This window comes from Giraffa tippelskirchi, chromosome 1 (genome assembly GCF_054371585.1).
Source record: "Giraffa tippelskirchi isolate mGirTip1 chromosome 1, T2T-mGirTip1v1.2.pri, whole genome shotgun sequence".
In the NCBI taxonomy this organism is placed as follows: domain Eukaryota; kingdom Metazoa; phylum Chordata; class Mammalia; order Artiodactyla; family Giraffidae; genus Giraffa; species Giraffa tippelskirchi.
Genome location: NC_137275.1, coordinates 211952682 through 211971555, shown reverse-complemented (window position 1 = coordinate 211971555; position 18874 = coordinate 211952682).

Sequence of the window (18874 nt, the reverse complement as noted above, 5' to 3'; positions counted from 1 at the left end):
AGAACCCGTCTGCAATGTGGGTTAGATCCCTAGGTCAGGAAGATGCCTCGGAGGAAGGCATGGCCACCCATTCCAGTATTCCTGCCTGGAGAATCCCATGAACAGAGGAGTCTGATGGGCTACCGTCCATGGGTTTCAAAGAGTTGGACATGACTGAAGTGACCGAGTATGCAGGCATAGTTGATATGCAGTGTTGTGTTAGTTTCAGGTGTACAGCAAAGCGAATCAGTTATACATAAACATGTATCTATTCTTTTTTAGATTATTTTCCCACATAGGTCATTGCAGAGTGTTGAGTAGAGTTCCCTGTGCTACATATGTAGGTTCCCCACCTACACATGTAGGTCCTTATTAGTTATCTATTCCACGAGGCTCATTTTGATGTGCATCCTTCCCAGCCTTTGTCTATGAGTTTGTAATTTTTTTATTTACTGGGTCTTCATTGCTGCGTGGGCTTTTTCTCTAGTTGCAGCGAGAGGGGGCTACTCTTCGTTGCAGTGTGAGGCATCTCACTGACATGGCTTCTCTTGTTGCAGCTTAAGGACTGGAGAGCACAGGCTCAATAGTTGTGGCTCACAGGCTTAGTTGCTCCGCAGCATGTGAGAATCTTCCCAGATCAAGGATTGAACTCGAGTCTTTTGCATTGGCTGGTCAATTCTTTACCACTGAGCCACCAGAAATCCCCCGTCTGTGAGTTTATACCCATATATGTTCATGGGGAAATATGCGGCTGTGTGTGCAGTTTTGTATCCATGAAATCAACCTTACACAGTATCCTGAATCTCACTATTTGCACCGAGATCACTGTGCACACGCGCGTGTGCACACACACACACACACAGCAGAGCCATCACATTCCTTGTAAACCACCGCATCTATCCCCACAGTCTGGGGGAGTGACAAATTATCTGCTCCAACCCTCCCGTAATACACATATTAGACTGTTCCTAATTTCCATTATTGAACAATGTGCTAATGAACATCCTTTCACAAGCTTGTCACCAGGAAGCAAAGAAAATTGCATTTCACGTATAGTATTCTTTATTTCATATAGACAGATATATAAGGGTAAAACTTATTTCAGTGCTGAGTGAGAAAAGTATGCACCTCAACCTACCCACCCCACCCCACCCCCACGCACATTCCCTGATTTAAAATCATTCTAGACAAAGAAGTCGAAAGAATACCACCATCAGGAGCTGTGGCTGCATGAACTCAAGATGGGACCGAGAACCGTAATAAGTCGTTTCCGTCTCCACTTGCGAGGGCTCTGTACATTTCGTGTCCCCTTAGTCATCATTTGGGTGAGTTCTACATATTTATGCTTGCTCTTTTTTTCATCTGTCCTCATAAATCAATCCCTGCAATCTCCTAATGAAAGCCAGCTTTTCAAACGAAACCGTAGCCGGGTGTTTAACTAACTAAATATTGTTTTTCCCCCAGCACTGACAGAGAGGGGGTGGGATGCGGCCTTGATAATTGTCCTCCCTTCCTCCAGCGACTCCAGGAAACCACGTGCCGCCCCGGCACTGACTGACGGGCCCCAGGTGGGCGGCAGCCGTGGGTTTGGAGGGAGCGGCCATTGGGAAGTTTTTCTTTGCTTGCTGGACTTCGCCCTCTGCATCCCCAGGGATTCCCAGGAAGTCCGTAGGTCACCCTTCCCTGGGCTACACTTAATAAAGGAAGAAAAAGTGTGAAGCTGCCCAGAGTGGCACCCAGCTGGCCACACACCCTCGAGGTAGCGTGCTCAGCTCTCCTTCCCTGGAGCCTGTCAACCTCCAGGCCCAGCTGTCACTGGAGAACAGAGGATGTCAGCTCTTGCTACTGTGCTTCCAGCAGCCTCCCACTGTGCTCTCAGGTGGCTACCAGTGTGGCCTCAAGGTAACAAGACTGACCTTGAACCTCATCTTGAACTGCCCCCAATCCTTCAACTGCCCCCACCATCTGCAGCGGGGCTTCTCAAAGCGTGGTCCCTGGAAACTTGTCAGAATTTGCAAATTCTCAGCCCCCACCTCAGAACAACTAGATCAGCCCCTCTGGGGGTGGGGCCCAGTCATTAAGTGTTTGGAGGAGTCCTCCAGGCGATTCTGATGAACCCTCAGGTTTGAGAAGCACTGACCTGCATGATGATGTCCAAGCTCCTAACTCAGACTCCCCAGCCCTCCATGCCCTGGCCCTGCCAGCATCCCCAGCCCTCATCTCTTTCTACTGTCCAGACAGAACTCAACATCGCACGGAACAAACACACAGAGGTGGGTCTCTCCGTATCCCTGGGCTTGCTGTTCCTTCCACCTACCATGCTCTCACCCACCTGCCTCCACATAACAACACTCATTTTTTTACATCCCAGTTCTGTGCTCTAGAAAGCCTTCCTTGACCTTTCCAAGCAGAGAGGACGGCACCTAACATTTACAGAGTGCTTACTATATGCTGGGTACTAGTCCAAGAACTTGACTTTCATTTCTTTTTATTTTTTAGAACTTGACTTTCAAACAAAGTTAAGTTTCTCGGACTTCCCTGGTTGCCCAGTGGTTAAGAATCCTCCTGCCAGTGCAGGGGACACAGGTTCAACCCCTAGTCCGGGAAGGTTCTACATGCCATGGGGCAATTAAACCTGAGAGAGGCAACTACTGGAGCCCAAGCCTAGAGCCTGTGCTCCGTGACAAGAGAAGCCACTGCAGTGAGCAAGCCCCTGCTCGCCGCAACTAGAGAGCACCTGTGAGCAGCAATGAAGACCCAGCACAGCCAAAAAAAAAAAAAGAGTTAAGCGTCTCAACAAATCTACTAGGAAGATATTATTATGACTCCCATTTTACAGATGAAGAAACAGAGGCCCAGAAAGCTTAAATAATTGGCTCAAGTTAGTTAAGAGGCGAAATTGACATTTGAACCCCCAGCCCTGTGGCCTTGAACCTTTTGCTCTAGTGCCTCCTATAATATACCTAAGCCCGGTAGTTTCAGAGGGTCACCCTAGGCCCCCTCAGAACACACCTGTCACCCTGCTTCAAAACAGCCCTTCAGGTGTGTGGAGAAAACTCTCAGGTCCCACCCAGAACTGCTCTTCCCCAGGCCAACATCCGCCGTTCCCTCCACTGGCCTCCACGTGACTTGGCTGTGTAATCACAGCTGCCAGTCGGATCGCACAGCTGGCTCCAGGACCGAGGAAGCTTCCACACTGTCCTCTCACTGGCTGCCTTTGATTTCTCCGATTTCCTGTTTCAAATCACAGGGCCCAAGCCTTTGCATCAAGAATGATGACATGACATGCATGCTTTCTGAAAAATCTCATTTTCTAAAGGCATTTCCTATTGATTTCCTTCCTTATTGAGGCCCCTCCCAGCCTGACTTGTGTTCAAAAAAAAAAAAGGAAGAAAGAGGGGGAAAAAAAAAAGAAATCTATGTTTTTCAAGCTCAGAACTGGCTGGCAGAGTTGCTGCCTGGGTCACCCTATGGATGAGCTGCTCAACCAGTGTTTCCCAAAACAACAGGCCTTGGAACCATCTATGCAAATCCAACTACCAAAACTCTCTGTAAAAATCCCTCCCTTCACCACCTGAGTGGGCTTTGCAGCAGTCGTGTCTCTTGTGGAATTCTCTGGCTTGAAAGATCAGCCTTGGAACTGAAAGGACCAATTCTCATCTTTCCTCCACTTAGGAAGCCCAGTTTTCTCATCTTAGGGACCTATTGCTTTCTTTCAAACATCCCCATATTTCATTTGAAGGGAGTCTTGGCTTTGGGGTCTGATAAGCCTGAGCTTGAACAGCAGTTCCTTGTTACCTGGGCAGCTTTGAAGAAGGCATGCAACCTCTCTGATCCAGTTTTCTCATTTGTAAAATGGGGGTAAAGATAATGTTGTAATAGTGTCCTAAAGTGAAGTGAAGTGAAAGTCGCTCAGTCGTGTCAGACTCTTTGCGACCCCATGGACTAGTCCATGGAACTCTCTAGGCCAGCATACTGGAGTAGGTAGCCTTTCCCTTCTCCAGGGGATCTTCCCAACCCAGGGATCGAACCCAGGTCTCTCACATTGCAGGCAGATACTTTACCAGCTGAGCTACAAGCCAAGCCCAATTGTGTCCTAGGGCTGTGGTAATAAATGAGCACAAACTGGGTGGCTGAAAACAACAGAAATGTACTCTCTCACAATTCTAGAGGCCAAGAGTCCAAGAGTCCAAAAGCAAGGCGTTAGCAGGCCTGTACTCCCTCTGAAGTGCCCCGGAGGAGGACCCTTGTTTGCCTCTTCCAGCTTCTGGTGATCCAGGTATTTCCTGGTTTATAGCGACATCACCCCAACCTCTGTCTCCATCTTCATACTGTCTTCTCCTTCCCTTCTCCTCTGCCTCTATCCTCACCTACCCACTCCCTGTCCTGGGAAGCTGGTCTCCTGAGCTGACTGCTTGCAGCTGGCCCAAGGCTGGTAACAATCATATTAACAAACTGTATGCAGTCATGCACCAGGAAGCCCTCTTAACATAGACAGACCCATTCAACTCACATCAACAGTCTGGTTGGTATTTCACGGCAGGTACTTCGTTTATCCCCATATTACAGATGGGTCCATGGAGGCTGGGAGAGGTTATATCACTTGCTAGGCCCACTCAGCTGGTGTTAGTGTGTTAGTTGCTTAGTTGTGTCCCCCCTCTTTGTGACCTCATGGACTATATAGCCCAGGCTCCTCTGTCCATGGGATTTCCCAGGCAAGAATACTGGAGTGTGTAGCCATTTCCTCCTCCAGGGGATCTTCCCAACCCAGTGATCGAACCCAGGTCTCCTGCACTGCAGGCAGATTACCGTCTGAGCCACTCAGCTGGTAACTGATACCAAGTGAAGCTCTCAAATTTCCCTGAACTCTAGTGTGTGAGCAAAGGGTGATACTGAGGACGATGCCCAGCTATGAGTCGTCTGGAGGTGCCAAGAATGCAGGGAGATGACTGCCTAAGAGATGCCATCCCTGCCAAAGGTCAATATCAGCTTCTGCCTTTGCTACTGGCCAGAACTTAAGTGTAGACAATGCAGCCATCCGCCCAGGCTGCATTAAGGCACCGGGCCACCTGAACCTTCCATTCAAATCTGAATAACTTCATAGTTGAAGTTCTTGTTTCAGAGTCTTGTCATGGTCTAAGGAGTCAGGTGGGAAATAATCTCAAAACCACGAGTGCCTAGCCTAGTATAGGTGTCCTGATAAATTTTTGCAGGAGGAAAGGAAGAAGGAAGGTCTGCCTGGGTGGTAGGCCCAGTCCAGTTCAGATGCTGTGTGGTTTATTAGGCATGTACCAAGCCCTCTCTATGCCTCAACCTGGCAACATGTGGGCAGAGTAGGGTTTGAATAAGATGATTGCTCAGGCTTTCAATCTCATCCATTCTAGGAATCCCAGATTCTAATTCCTCTGTACCATCCAGCTTGTCTGAGAAGATAAATGGACACAAAATAAAAGCTGAGTCATGGAGTCCCAAATCTCTTGGTTTCTTCTGCTTTCTAAGCTGAGTTGTGTTGCTTTGGGCTTCCCAGGTGACTCAGAAGTAAAGAATCTGCATGCCAAGCAGGAGACATGGGTTCTATCCCTGGGTCAGGAAGATTCCCCTGGGGAAAGAAATGGCAACCAACTCTGGTATTCTTGCCTGGGAAATCCCATGGACAGAGGAGCCTGGCAGGCTACAGTCCATGGGGTTGCAAAGTGTCTGACTTGACTAAGCGACTAAACAATAACAGTTTGTTGCTTCCCACATTGATAAGATGGAAGTAAGGATGTATATTTCCTACTTGGCTTTCCCTGCTTAGCTGTGTGATCTTGATCAAGTTATCTAACCTCTTCAAGCCTCAGTTTCCTCATCTACACACGGGAAAAATAGCAATATCTATGTTATTGGGTTCAGCTTCCTCGGTGGATCAATGGTAAAGAATCTACCTGCCAATGCAGAAGATTCAGGAGATGCAAGTTCAATCCCGGAGAAAATGGCAACCCATTCCAATATTCTTTCCAGGATAATCCCATGGACAGAGGAGTCTAGCAGGAGGGTTACTGTCCATGGGGTCACAGAGAGTCAGACACAACTGAACAACTGAGCATGCACACGTTATTGGGTTACTGTGAGTATTATATGTGCAGAGTCATTGACACAGCATCAGGTACATGGGAAAAACCCAAACACTATCATATCACCCGGGCCACATAGATTGCAACTCAAATGTAGTTCAGCCACCAAATCTTTCTGCAGACTGTGATAGTTGATTTGATCCCCTTCCTCAGTATCTAAAGCTGGCCTGGGAGCATCCCTCCTGCTACCTTCCTGGGCCTCTCAGGTTGCAGCTGAAGCCGGGAAGATTCTCAAGCAGCTCCAAGCCCAGAGAAGGAGGTGGAGAGGGAGGTCCCTGCACAAACCAACTGCCATAGGGGGACATGCCAGCAAGCTCCTTCCAGAAGTGGCTTCAGGTGTTAACCTCCATAATGAGGTAATCACTAGATCACTTGTGTGTGTGTCCATGGGTGCCTCTGTGTATAGTGTGTGCATGTGTGTGTGTTGTGTGGAATTTGTGGAGAGCTGTGTATCCAAGTTGACCCGAGCCTGGAGCTTCCTCTTCTGGGCTACATAACCTCTGTTAGTCACTTCCTCTCCTACAGCCTCAACCACCCTCTCATAAGCAGGGAGGGAAATGTTAGGATGATTCAGTGATATAAAGGGAAAGGGAGCTTAGAGTTCTATGAATAACTGCATTCTCTCCTTAAATCAGGGCAGACCGAGAGTCTTGCGGATTGGGGCTGTGGCAGTGGGGTGAGGGGCATGTCTCAGGCCCCAGAGCACCCCACAATCCTATCAGCTAGGCTGATTTCCCTAGAAGGTAGGCTGCTGGTTCATTCATTTTCTTATTCATTCAACAGTTACGAATCCCTCCTTGAGTTGGAGGCTCTACATACTATTGTGATTCAGAGACGAACAATACCTGACCCTCCCTGGAGGAGGCCACTGGCCAGTGGAGAGACGGGCCCATCCAGAGATCATGGTTTGGCGTCCAGTGACGACCGCAATGGAATCTGAATGGAGGGCAAAGCATGGAGGAGGGAGAGGCTGGCTCTGGTGGTTGAGGGGGAGTAGGAAAGCCTTTGGAAAAGAAGCAGCCTTGCATCTGGGCCTCCAAGTTGGGGGAGCTCACACAGCAGTGGAGGGAGGGAGAGGATATTCCCAGCAGAGAGGCAGCTCTAACAGCGTGGGGGGCTGGAGGGCTCTGGGGTGTCAACTGAGCGATGGGGAGTATTAGTGAGCAAGTGAGGTGAGTTGGGTCAGGAGCAAAAGGGGCCACATGGCCCTTGCTAAGGAATCTGGACAAAGGAAACCAGAGACATTGAAGATACGACTTTGTCCATAGTGCCGTCTGCAGGCCTACAGATCGGCAAAACCAGGAGCTAGTTAGAAATGCACGTTCTTCGAATCCTCATGTCATATACCCGAAATTTACACAGTGCTGTGTGTCAATTATATCGATAAAATCAGGAAGAAAAAAAGTAATTTAATATTTTAAAAAGGAAAAAGAATTACAGATCCCTAGGACCCACCCTGCACGGACTGAATCAGGAGCTATGGGGGTAGTACCAAGGAGTCTGGATTTTACCAAGGCCTCTAGGTGATCCTGAGGCAAAGTGTAGCCAGAGAACACTAGTATTGAACATAATAATGATCTGCCTCTGTTTACAGAGCCCCTACTTCGTGGTAGACTCTAGGCTAAGTCCTTTACGCACTTATCTGATTTAATCCTCGCAACAAGCCTATGAGGTGGGTCTATCATTATCCCCATTTTATAGGTGATAAAACTGAGGCTCACAGAAGTAACTTGCTTGAGGTCGTGAAGCCACCAAGTAGCAAATCGAGGATTTTAACTCCAACTGTGAGACTCCCAGGCACCACTCAGAGAAAGGTGGTCCACCTTAGGAGTTTCTGATGCTAGGAGGTGAGAAGGAGCATCAGAGAAACAGATCTTCCGAGGCTAAACAACAGGATCCATTGACCTTGATAGATATGGGGAGAGAGCAAGAATAGACAAGGAAGACCTTCAGCTCCCTAGGCTGAGAAATTGAGGGAGTGGAGATATAGGGACATCAGGGAAGAGATGAGGCTTCCCACTGGTTGTGCAGAGAATAAAGGGAACATCAAAGATGCAAAATGTTCCCATGAAAACTGGAAAACAGGGTTGTTATCTACCTCTTGGTGGGTGATATCACCATAGGTATATTGGATCAGACCGAAAAGAATACTCATCTCAAATTACTACAGTTTAGGAGTGTCAAAATTTAGAGGGGCTAAGTTACCCCACGATTTATGAGTGTATAGGGAAGGGTTAGGGACATTGTTCCCACCATGAGCAGCAGTGAGGGAACCCCCAAAGTCTTTGAGACTCATCCAGTTCCCCAAGGATATACGGACCTTGATATGACTTTGCACTGGGTCTCGAAAAGAGAGGGTGAAAAGCCTGCGCTGCCAGGAGAGGGTGACAGAGCAATTAATAAGGCAGATTCTAAAGCTTCTGAAATGCGAGGATCCAGGTGCTAAATTCATCTGTTCTAAAGATGAGAAAACAGAAAACCCTCTTTTGGTTCCTATTTGGGTAAAGCTGGACATAAATCATTCTTTGAAAAGGTGTCGTGGGTGCCTTTGGTCGGAGGGGCTCAGGCCCTTTCCAAACAGCGCCTCATTAATCCTGGCAAAAGAAAGTCCGACAGGCGGCACCTTTTGTGTAAATGAACTTAAAGACCCGGCCAGGTTCCAGGTGGACCTGGCACAAGACACAAGACCTTGCTCACTGATGTTAGCGACCCTGCCCTGTGGGGTTGGGGGAGGGAGGGGTTGTCAAGGAGTGAATGTGTGTGTGTGTGTGTACTCTCTGTGTGTTTTTAGCCTTCTTAATTATCTTAGTCCAGGAAAAGTAAGTGAGGCCACAGCAGCTGAAGGCTGGGTGACATGTTACTGGGAAGTCCATATTCTCTTTTGAAAATACCGGATTTTTACAAAAAAAAAACATATACATATATAATCCCATTTTCTTGGGGAGCTTGTCCTTGATAAATGCCTCTTGTTTATTTCCAGCCCTTCCACACATGTGGGCTTTATGGCAACGTGTAGTTCTAACCCCGCAAAACGGGGGAGGGGCAGACAGGGAAAGGGAGTGAGAGGAAGAGTCAAGTGCAAACCCCAACAACAGACACCCAAGGGCAGAATTTGCCTCCGCGGGATCTGTGTGGGGGTTGAGTACGGTCTGTTGTTTTAAAGTCAGAAAAAGATCTAAAAGTACCAGGTGTCTTAGAAATGGAAAACATTTGATGTCATCTGTCCTTTTCTTTTTAATGAAGAAGGGAAAGGAAATAAAAGAGAGAATGCAAATAAAGAGAAAAGGAGAAACAGAAAGCGAGAAGGAAGAAAAAAGAAAGAAAAAGAGAGAAAGCAAGAGAAAAAACGGAGAGAGGGAAAGGCAGGCAGAGAGGCGATGGCGAGCGAGCGCCGCGCGCGATGCAGGGCTCCCTACCCAAGATCGCCGAGCGCTTTCCGCCGCGGCCGCGGGCTCGGAGCTTTTAAGGGTTTCTAATCCTGGAAGGCTGTCTGACATCACCCCGTTTCTTGTCGGCTGATGTTTCGTACAAGCCTCTCATTTCCTCAGTGTTTTCAGAGCACCAATTACTGCAACAATCTCGTGTTTATGTTTGCTCTCTCTCCTGCCTCGCTGGCCCTCCGCCTGGAGCCTCTGCTGCTCTCCGACGCGGGGAGCCCAAGGGGGCTGGGGGGGGGGGGGGGACGCGGTGGGGAGGGGACCTGGATCGGGCACTGCAGAAAAAGGGAGGGGTCCCCCTTAATTTTTTTTCATTGACTTCAGCACCATGTGATCAGGAAGTCTGGCCTCCCTCCATTTCCCCTCCCGACTAAAGGGAAACATTGTGTAGCAGCCGCCGCGGCCACTGGTGGGATGGCCTTCGCCGCCTGACGTAGGGAGATAAAAATAACCGGCATATTTAAGGCAGGAGCAGGAATCCCGGCGCTCACACGCGGCCTGGTCAGTTCCCGAGGCCGCCCGGGCGCAGGGCCTGCGGGGAGGTCCGCGCGCGCTCCTCGCGCAGGGAGCCACCGCGAGTGCCATCGCCGGTGACCTGGGGACCCGGGCCTATCACCCGGGGTCCGCGGAGCCTCGCAGGGCCCCCGAGAGAGGCCAGAAAGGCTGGCTGGTCGCCGGCAGCCTGGCTTGGGCCGCTGGCCTGGCTTCTGTGTCCTGTGTCCTGCCTTCCTGGAGATGGGAAGATGCTGTGGCAGAGGGAGGGTGACGCGGAGCCTGACACTGAGCCGGAAGGCACAGACTGAGCTGCCACTAAAACAGCCTGCCAGTCACACACACCATGGTCCACACACCCTCAAGTCCCCCTCTGCAGTCTCTTAAACGCTGGAACTGCCTGTTGCAAAGCAGGACTGGAAACAAACAAGAACCAGCTCAGCAAAGAAAATGGGGCGGATCCTTGCAGAGTTCAGCAATTTCAGAGGAGAATACAGACTTCCCAGGAGAGTGCTACTTAGTCACCCACCCACCTAAGGCCCCTACAGGTTTCCCCTGAACTCCTCACCACTGTCCTTGTTCTGACCTGTCCAGGGACCCAGAAATTTGAAAAAGAGGAAGTGTCGCTGCCTCCAGATCCGTCCACATCCTGGGTCTCCCCAGGACAAGCCACGGGGAACAGGACTCTACCCTGTATGGCACCTACCACAAACGACCCCATAAGGAAGGTTCTATTATCCCTATTTTACATGAAAGGAAACTGAGGCTCTGAGGTGAAATGATTGTCCATGTCCACTTGTGGGAATCACTCCCCACCACCTCAGTCACCTCCCTCAACTGCATGTACATGGCCACATCGATGTATCATTCTGGAAACCACCTTCCATCTGTTCCTCCTACTCCCTAAAGAAAATTAATACCAAGCAAAACAGTGTTGGTGAGCTTTCCACTGACCTGTGAAATCACAATTTTGCCCTTGTGCTGGGCCACAAAGAAGTTTTTATTTCTAATTAATAATGGGAAATCTCCCAGCCTTCTGATGTCTAAAGAAGCAAGATATTTCAAAATTTCTGGCAGCTTTTCACCTAACCAAAGATTCTGATGATAAATGAAATGATACTCATCCCTATTTTTTTTTTTTTTTTTTTGGCATTACAGAGATAACAAATAGCTATTTTCTGGAAGAGGCAAACAAGTTTCATTTAGGGAACTTGAGGAATTTGGCCACCCATGAGGATAGAAACCCCACCGTCTGCATGGTCATTGCCAGACCAAATGCCCAGCACACTGCCTGACAAAGTATTCAAGCAGAATCTTTGGACCAAGTGAAAAGTGGGGTTGTGCAGAAGTGAGGGGAAGCTCCGAGAGACATGTCGGGGTGCTATATGTTGGTCTTACTTGTGGCGACTGTAGAAGCGTGACCACATTTAGTCCTTGCAGTAAACCTAGGAGGAAGACAAGGTTATTTATCCTTGCTTGGCTATAGAGAAACTGTAGCCCAGAGAGAAATTACCCCAAGTAACACTGTTAGAAAGTACTAGTGCTGGAATCCGAACCCAAGGAGTCTGACTGCAGAAGCCAAGCCCTTAACCACTAGGCTAAAGCCAAAGAGGTGCCATGAGATGTCAGAGAAAGGGGCCCACCAGTTATTAAACACCCCTCTGGCTCAAGTTCCATGCTTGCTGCTGGGTTTATGGGGCTCATACCACATGTTCCAGGCCCTCAGACAGGTGAGTCCGGAAGCAAGGCAGGACCATGGGTTCCATGTAGACAGTCCTGCTTCTCATTGTCTCTACATTTCCAACCTCAACTCTCACAAATGCCTGTTCAACTGTCCCTCCTGAGAGAAGCCTTCTTGGGCCACTGCCAACGCAGCTAGTCAGCTTCCTTTCCCATCCTCCCACTGGGCACTGCTGATGACTGCATTAAATTACCTGTCACCTGTCACAGCTCCTTGCTCACTGGCCAGCTTTCCCACTGGTTGGAGAGCACCCGGAGAACAGAATTAAGGTCTGGTTCAGCTCTGTATTCAGACTTGTATCCCAATACAAGTCCAGGGCGTGGTGGCCACTCACTAAATGTTGGCTAACTAGTGAATGAGTATGCATTACGCCTCCACTAGTCTCCTAACAATACAGGCTGCCATCAACACCACTCCCAATTTTCTCTACCTCAGCACCCCTCTCTGTTGCACCCTGGAATTTGTCATAGTTTGTAATTGAATCTGTTTCCTTCCCCTCCCCCCCAGTAATCCATATGTTCAGGAGCCACTTCTGTTTTCCCACCATAGTACTCCTTACATCTATTAAGATGCCACACACATTGCGGGCACTCAGTAAACACTTGTGAATAAATGAATGAATCTACACTCTTTAGAGCAAGTCTTACCTTTCCATGTATAATAAGTTTATTCCAGCGTCAATCATAACTGAGCAAAGCCACTTGAAATAATGTCACTGCCCAGATTGTATTCATAAAGTAAGTGTTTTTTGTTTGGTGACCACTTCAAATCCAAGTCTCATCCATATTGATGATAAGACTTAAAAGGGGGGTTTATTGAATGAGGTCCTTCTTCTCACACAATGTGGGCTCCAGTGACCACTATAGTTGGAACTACACACAGACTCCTTTTATGCCCCTCTGTTTTCATTAGCTCGGGTAACTTGCCAAAGAGTGATCCTTTTGGGCTGAAATTTTCCATGCTGGGTCTTGGCAAAAGGTGAATTTTGGGGGAAAGTTTGAATAAAATCCCTTCAGCCATTTTTTAGTTTGATGAGTGTAAAAAAAAAAAAAAAAGACATTTTTTTCTTGCTTTTAATTGGAGACATTTTTAGGACACAGGAAACTCCAAACCAGTTGAACTTTGAAAACTTGAAACTCATGTCTAAGCCCATCTAAGGAAACTGTGGGGTGATTTGGGGTTCAAAAAATCTTTTTTAATAAAAAAAAAAAAACTAAGAAGTAATTGAAAAATCTCTTTACAGCCTTAGCAATCACGACATTTTTCCCCACTTGGGCTACATAAGTCTTTCTGTGATTCTAGCAAATTATAAAAGCTCAGAGCTGTTCAGAAGGGATTATGAAACTTGGATTTCAGTTCCTCTGCCATGATAGATGATATTAGGCCCCTTTTCTCTTTTGTCTCAAGAATATTCTCATAGTGTCATACCAGGAATATAGGATTTAAACCATAGCCTCAGAAAACAAAAAAAAACTGAGGTTCCTGGAATGAAAGGACCACTCCTTCGAAGCCAAATCTACAACTTGCTTTCCAAAGCTTTCTTAGACAAATGCTAACCAAAATATTCTATCTTACACTGGACTTTCTCACTACTCACATCAGTATCAGATTCTTGCTTTCTTATTCACTGGAAACTACCTTAGACTAGCCATATGTTAGTTCTTACCACAGAATTATTTTCAAAGAACAGCCATAGGCTGGAAAATCAGGAAGATCTGTGTTTGACTCTCTGCTCTGTTATTTACCAAGCAAATACCTTAACCTCTTGAAAACTCAATTTGCTCGCTTGTTGAACGGGGATAATATTTACTCAGTAGTTACCATAAGGATTAATTTAGGTCCGGTACATCCAACAGAGCGTAGTACAAAATATGTGCTCAATAAACGGCATTCTTTCTGCCCCTCCCCCATCAGCTGTTAATTCACATTTATTCTGTCATTATACCACCTAGTTGGTATCTCATGTCTCTGGTTCTCAGTTCATCCTGGTGTCTAGTACAACCTGAGGCACATGGTTGTTGTTTAGCAGAGACATTGTTGTTGTTCAGTCATTCAGTCTTGTCCTACTGTTTGCAACCCCATAGACTGCAGCACGCCAGGCTTCCCTGTCTTTCACCATCTCCCGTGACTTGCTCAAACTCATATCCATCGAATCGATGATACCATCCAACCATCTCATCCTCTGTCATCCCATTTGCCCCCTGCCTTCAATCTTTCCCAGCATCAGGGTATATTCTAATGAGACAGCTCTTAGTATCAGGTGGTCAAAGTATTGGAGCTTCAGCATCAGTTCTTCCAATGAATAGTCAGGACTGATTTCCTCTAAGGTTGACTGGTTTGATCTCCTTGCTGTCCAAGGGACTCTCAAGAGCCTTCTCCAACACCACAGTTCAAAAGCATCAATTCTTCAGCACAGACACACAGGAAAAAATCAGCGGAGTGCCGGCCATTTCCATCAATGCTGTGTTATTTCCAATGACACAAGCAAAGGTTCTCTTTTTACCTGTTTCCTTGTCTTTCTCTCTTACCAGAAGGGTCTCTTCCACCTTTGGAAACCCAGGATATAGCTGGGTAAGTGACTGAGTGGATGAACACACCAGTCAAGGTCTCTTGTTCCTTTACAGGATCTGTATCCTGAATCTTGGCCTCAATTTTCAAGTCGTTTTATTTTAGCTCAGGCATTGCCAGACAGCCCAGATTTGTTTGGCCTGCTCGCTGACCTTGGTCGTGTATTCCAAATCAGCCGCATTTCAAATGATCCTCTCTCCTTGCAGTTTGATTTAGCAGTGAGCAGGCAGGGAACCTCCCACTGAAGTCCTTTGTTGGGGCTAAAACTGCCCCTGTTTGAATTTCCCTACTCCCCAGACATAAAACCACTTCAAAAGAGGAAAGCACTGTAGGATCTCAAAAGAAAAAAGGAGGGGGACTTCCCTGGTGGTCCAGGGGTTAAGAGTCCACCTGCCAATGCAGGGTCCATAGGTGTGATCCCTGGTCTGAGAACTAAGATTCCACCCCACATGCCCTGGGGCAACTAGGCCCATGTGCCACAGCTACTGAGCCCACGGACCCTAGAGCCTGTGCTCCGCAACAAGAGAAGCCACCCAGAGTCCATGTGACACAACGAAGGCCCAGCACAGACATAAATAAATACACAAATTTAAAAGGAAGAAGGAGGGAAAGAGGGCCGGAAGGGGGGAGGACCCGCCACCACCCCCAAATAATGTCTATCTGATCATTTGTTTGTTTTAATTTTCTCCTGCAAGATTGGGTGGTCTTCTTGCCTCCTCTTTAATAGTTAATTTTTTTTTAAATTAAAGATAATTGCGTTCCAACCCTGTGCCATTTCTTTCGGCACATATTGTATTTCATCCTCATCTCGTTTTATAGGTGGGAAGCAAGCTCAGAGAGTTTAGGAACCTTGCCTCCAGTCAGACATCAAGATGCCCCGGTGCATTATAAAAGCCTTTCTGCTTTACAAAGTTTCTCCAGTATTATCCACCACTTCACGTCCTTTCCTTGTAACACCCAACCCTACACATGTGCTCGCACACACGTGCACATTTGATTGTGTTTCATAGAAAGAGTCGAAGAAGCCTTGAAACAAACAGAGGAGATGAGTACCATTATGCAAAGGATAACCTCAAATCCACTACAGAATTAACTTTGAGGGTGGAGGGGAATGCAATCAGAAAAGAGTGCATAGAAAGCTTCAGCTGTTGTTTGGCCCAGTTTTACCTCTTAAGCAGGGTGGTATTTATGAGTGTTTCTTGTTGGATTCTATAAATGTTCATTTGTCTCAAATGTGTCACAATATGTTTTTTGAAGATTAAGCAGCATCGCCTGGTGCTTACTCCCAGTTCTGGCCATTCACACACACACACACACACACACACACACACACATCCTTAAACACACACACAGAGTCAAACTCGGTACACACTCATCCACTGACAAGTACATTCAAGCACCAACACACACTACACATAAACATTCACATGTTCACCTACACATGTTCAGTCATAAGAACCCATACATTCAAGTAGACACACCCACACACATACAGTGCCCACCAGCCCCAGCCTCACCGCTACTCCACTCCCTGAGTCAGGGGCAACAGGGTCCACAGAGGGACCCTGAAACCTGGGGCACAGAAATGACACCAGCTGAGCGATGAGACCACGGGGCAGAGGGCAGACTGAGGATGCACGAGGCTGCTTTCAGGGGCTGACTCAGCTGATGCCGCCGAGGCCGGTCCCGCTGGGACCAGCGTGCAGTGTTCTCCCTCTGCAGCTCAGCTGGGAAGGGACAGAGTTAAGGAGCACGGGGAAGGCGCTGGTCTTTCGCAGTTCAGGGTGGGAAGCAGTGACTTGTGTGGGAAACAACCTCCTCGGAAACCATAGCAACACCCATTTGGCGGCTGGGATTGGACCCTGACCAGACGTTTATTAAGCAGCCTCATAAGCTGTGGTCTCCAGAAGAACAATACCAAACTGATCAAATGTTAATAGCTTCAATCTGTTCCTCCTCCCAGAACTCCCGCCCCACCCCCCTCTCTCCTGTCTTTGCCTTTCTGCTTCCCCGGCCTCAGCTGAAAACCACCTCTGCCGCTAGCCAGCCCAGAGCTCCAGTTCAAGGCCAGATTGTGAGGTGCAGGTGACTTAGGCAGGTCAAACAGGGAGACCCCGAGGGTCCAAAGAGGTGAGCCGGCTCCAGGATCATCTGATCCAGTCATTCTCAAACTGGCCACACTTGAGAATTACCTGGGGAACATGTTTCTGAAAAAAGACAATGTGTGGATGCCACCCTAGTCCAGTTAAATCTGAATCTCTGGGGGTGGGTGGTCATTTGTATTTTGTAAAACCCTCTAGAGAATTCTCATATGCAGTGAGGGTTCAGAGTCCCTGAATTACTCTGACCCTACTGTAGAGGTAGGAGTGGGGGAGCCCAGAGAGAGAGAGGGACTGGCCCAAGGTCCCAGAGCTGGGGAGGCACCAGCCTGAGAAAGGAGCCCAGACTTCCTACTGCCAGCCCAGCTGTCTGTCCATTTGCCTGGGCTACAGCATTCCATGTGAATCTGAAAAATGTGTCTCTCCCCTTGACTCACCATGAATCCTGCTCTTTTCTGCCTGGAGCTGGAAAGTTGGGGGGTGGGGTGGGGGGACGGCACAGGGAGGGGAGGGATAAAGTATATCCAAGAAGGATGTAAGGAAATGTAATTTTGACAAAAATATGAGAACCGGACATTCAAGGAATCCCAACAGCCACACTGACTGACTTCCAGTGTCTGCCACGGTCACACAGAATTTATCCACCAAGAGGCCTTCACCCGGACACCCAAGTCCCAAGCCCAAACCCTAGGAGACAACTTCAACTCACTTAGCTCTGTCACTGCCACCTGCAGTTGGTCTCCAAGCCATGAAGAGTTGACCTTGTAAGGTTACAGCCTCCACAGTCCAATTCCCTGGCTGATGCCCGAGTTCATGCCACCTGCAAAGCCCAAAGGCCTCCTAAGCAGTCTCCCTAAATAGGCGTATGTTCTCCAGTCCATCTCCACAGAGCCTTTTAAGTCATGGAATATGCTCTGTGTTTAGCCTTTGGATTTCAGAAGAGTGACCAACCACCCCAGTCCTGGTATACCCAGGACCGAGGGGTTTCCCAGGACGCAGGATTTGCAGGGCTAAGGCGTGGGGGATGATGGAGAGGAGTGACTGAGGATAGTTTCCCAGGTCTCTGACCTGCACTGCCCATGTGTGATGGAGCCACAACTTGGAAGGACTGGGATAGGAAGGAGGGTAACAAATTCAGTTGTTGAACTTGGTAAGTTAGGGCAGTATTCAAGTGGAGATGCTGGTAGCTAGGCTCCTGGTTCTATGGTCTGAAGCTAGAGGTCTTCACAGAAAGATGAAGGTTTGGGAGCTATCAGCATAGAAATAGCCATTGAATTATGGGAGTGGATAAGGTGCCCAAGGATAAAATTAAAGACAGCTCACAGGAGGACTTACATTCCAGCCTTGAGGAGTTCCAGTGTTCAAAAATCTGATAGGCATGAGTGAAACCCACCAGAGGAGACTGAGGAAGAGCAGCCACCGTGGCAGGAGGAAAACCAAGAGCCTATGATGTCTCAAAGCCTGAGAAGTGCAGGAGTCCAGAAGGACTGAGTGGTCCATCGTGTCCAGTGCTGCAGGAAAAATCAAACCAAATGGCAGGGAATTGCCTACTGACTCAGGAACATAGAGGAAATGATGACCTTCTCAGAAGTGTTGCAATGAGGTTAGAAGTATCAATAGATCAGGCGTGAGTGGAAGGAAGGGAATGGAGGCAGTAGAGATAGCATAGGAAACTGATGTGGGGAATTGGCTGGGAAGGAAATTGATGGGGCAGGAGCTAGAGAGAGACATAAGGTGGATGGAGAGTTTGCTCTACGGTGAGCGATCTGATTGTGGTTAAACACTGATGGAGAGGATGCAGCAGAGAGGAAGAACTAAAAACAGAGGCAAGAGAAGGGCTGTCACCACGCCTCACCTCCTGCTGCACCTGGCCCCCCAAGGACTCCCTGCTGTCAGTCTGTGGGGTACTTTCCTTTTGTCCACATCCAAGGGTGACCCCGAGAGGCCTTCCCCGCTCTGTGTTTACACAGCCCAGTGTGCACACCTCCACCACTGCACTCAAAGCCGGGTGGTTTCCATGTCGCTGGTTCTCCAAAGACAAGACGCTTACCTCAATTCTTAGCCCACAGCATTGGCTGCCTAGAGGATGCGCTCAGGAAACGTTTGTGGAATGAATAAACGAACAAGCGCTGTTATGAATGAATAATGATGAACTTCAGGGCGCACATGGGTGACTCTGAGGACAGTCTGGGCTGGCACGGGGAGGGGTCTCTGTTCTCCAAGAAGCGCAGCCTTGAGAGAATCCAGTTCCCGAGGTCCCCGCTAGGGGTGGGGAGGCTGGGTGGAGTGGACCCCTCCCTGGGTCTGCATTCCTCCCTTCCATTGTTCCTGACAGCTGCACGTGGAAAGTACAACATCCACCAGGGCCCATGTGTTCCCCCTCCTCCCCGCTCTCAGCAGGAAGGGAACAGATGGGCGTAATTTATGCCCGAGCCCTTCCCTTGC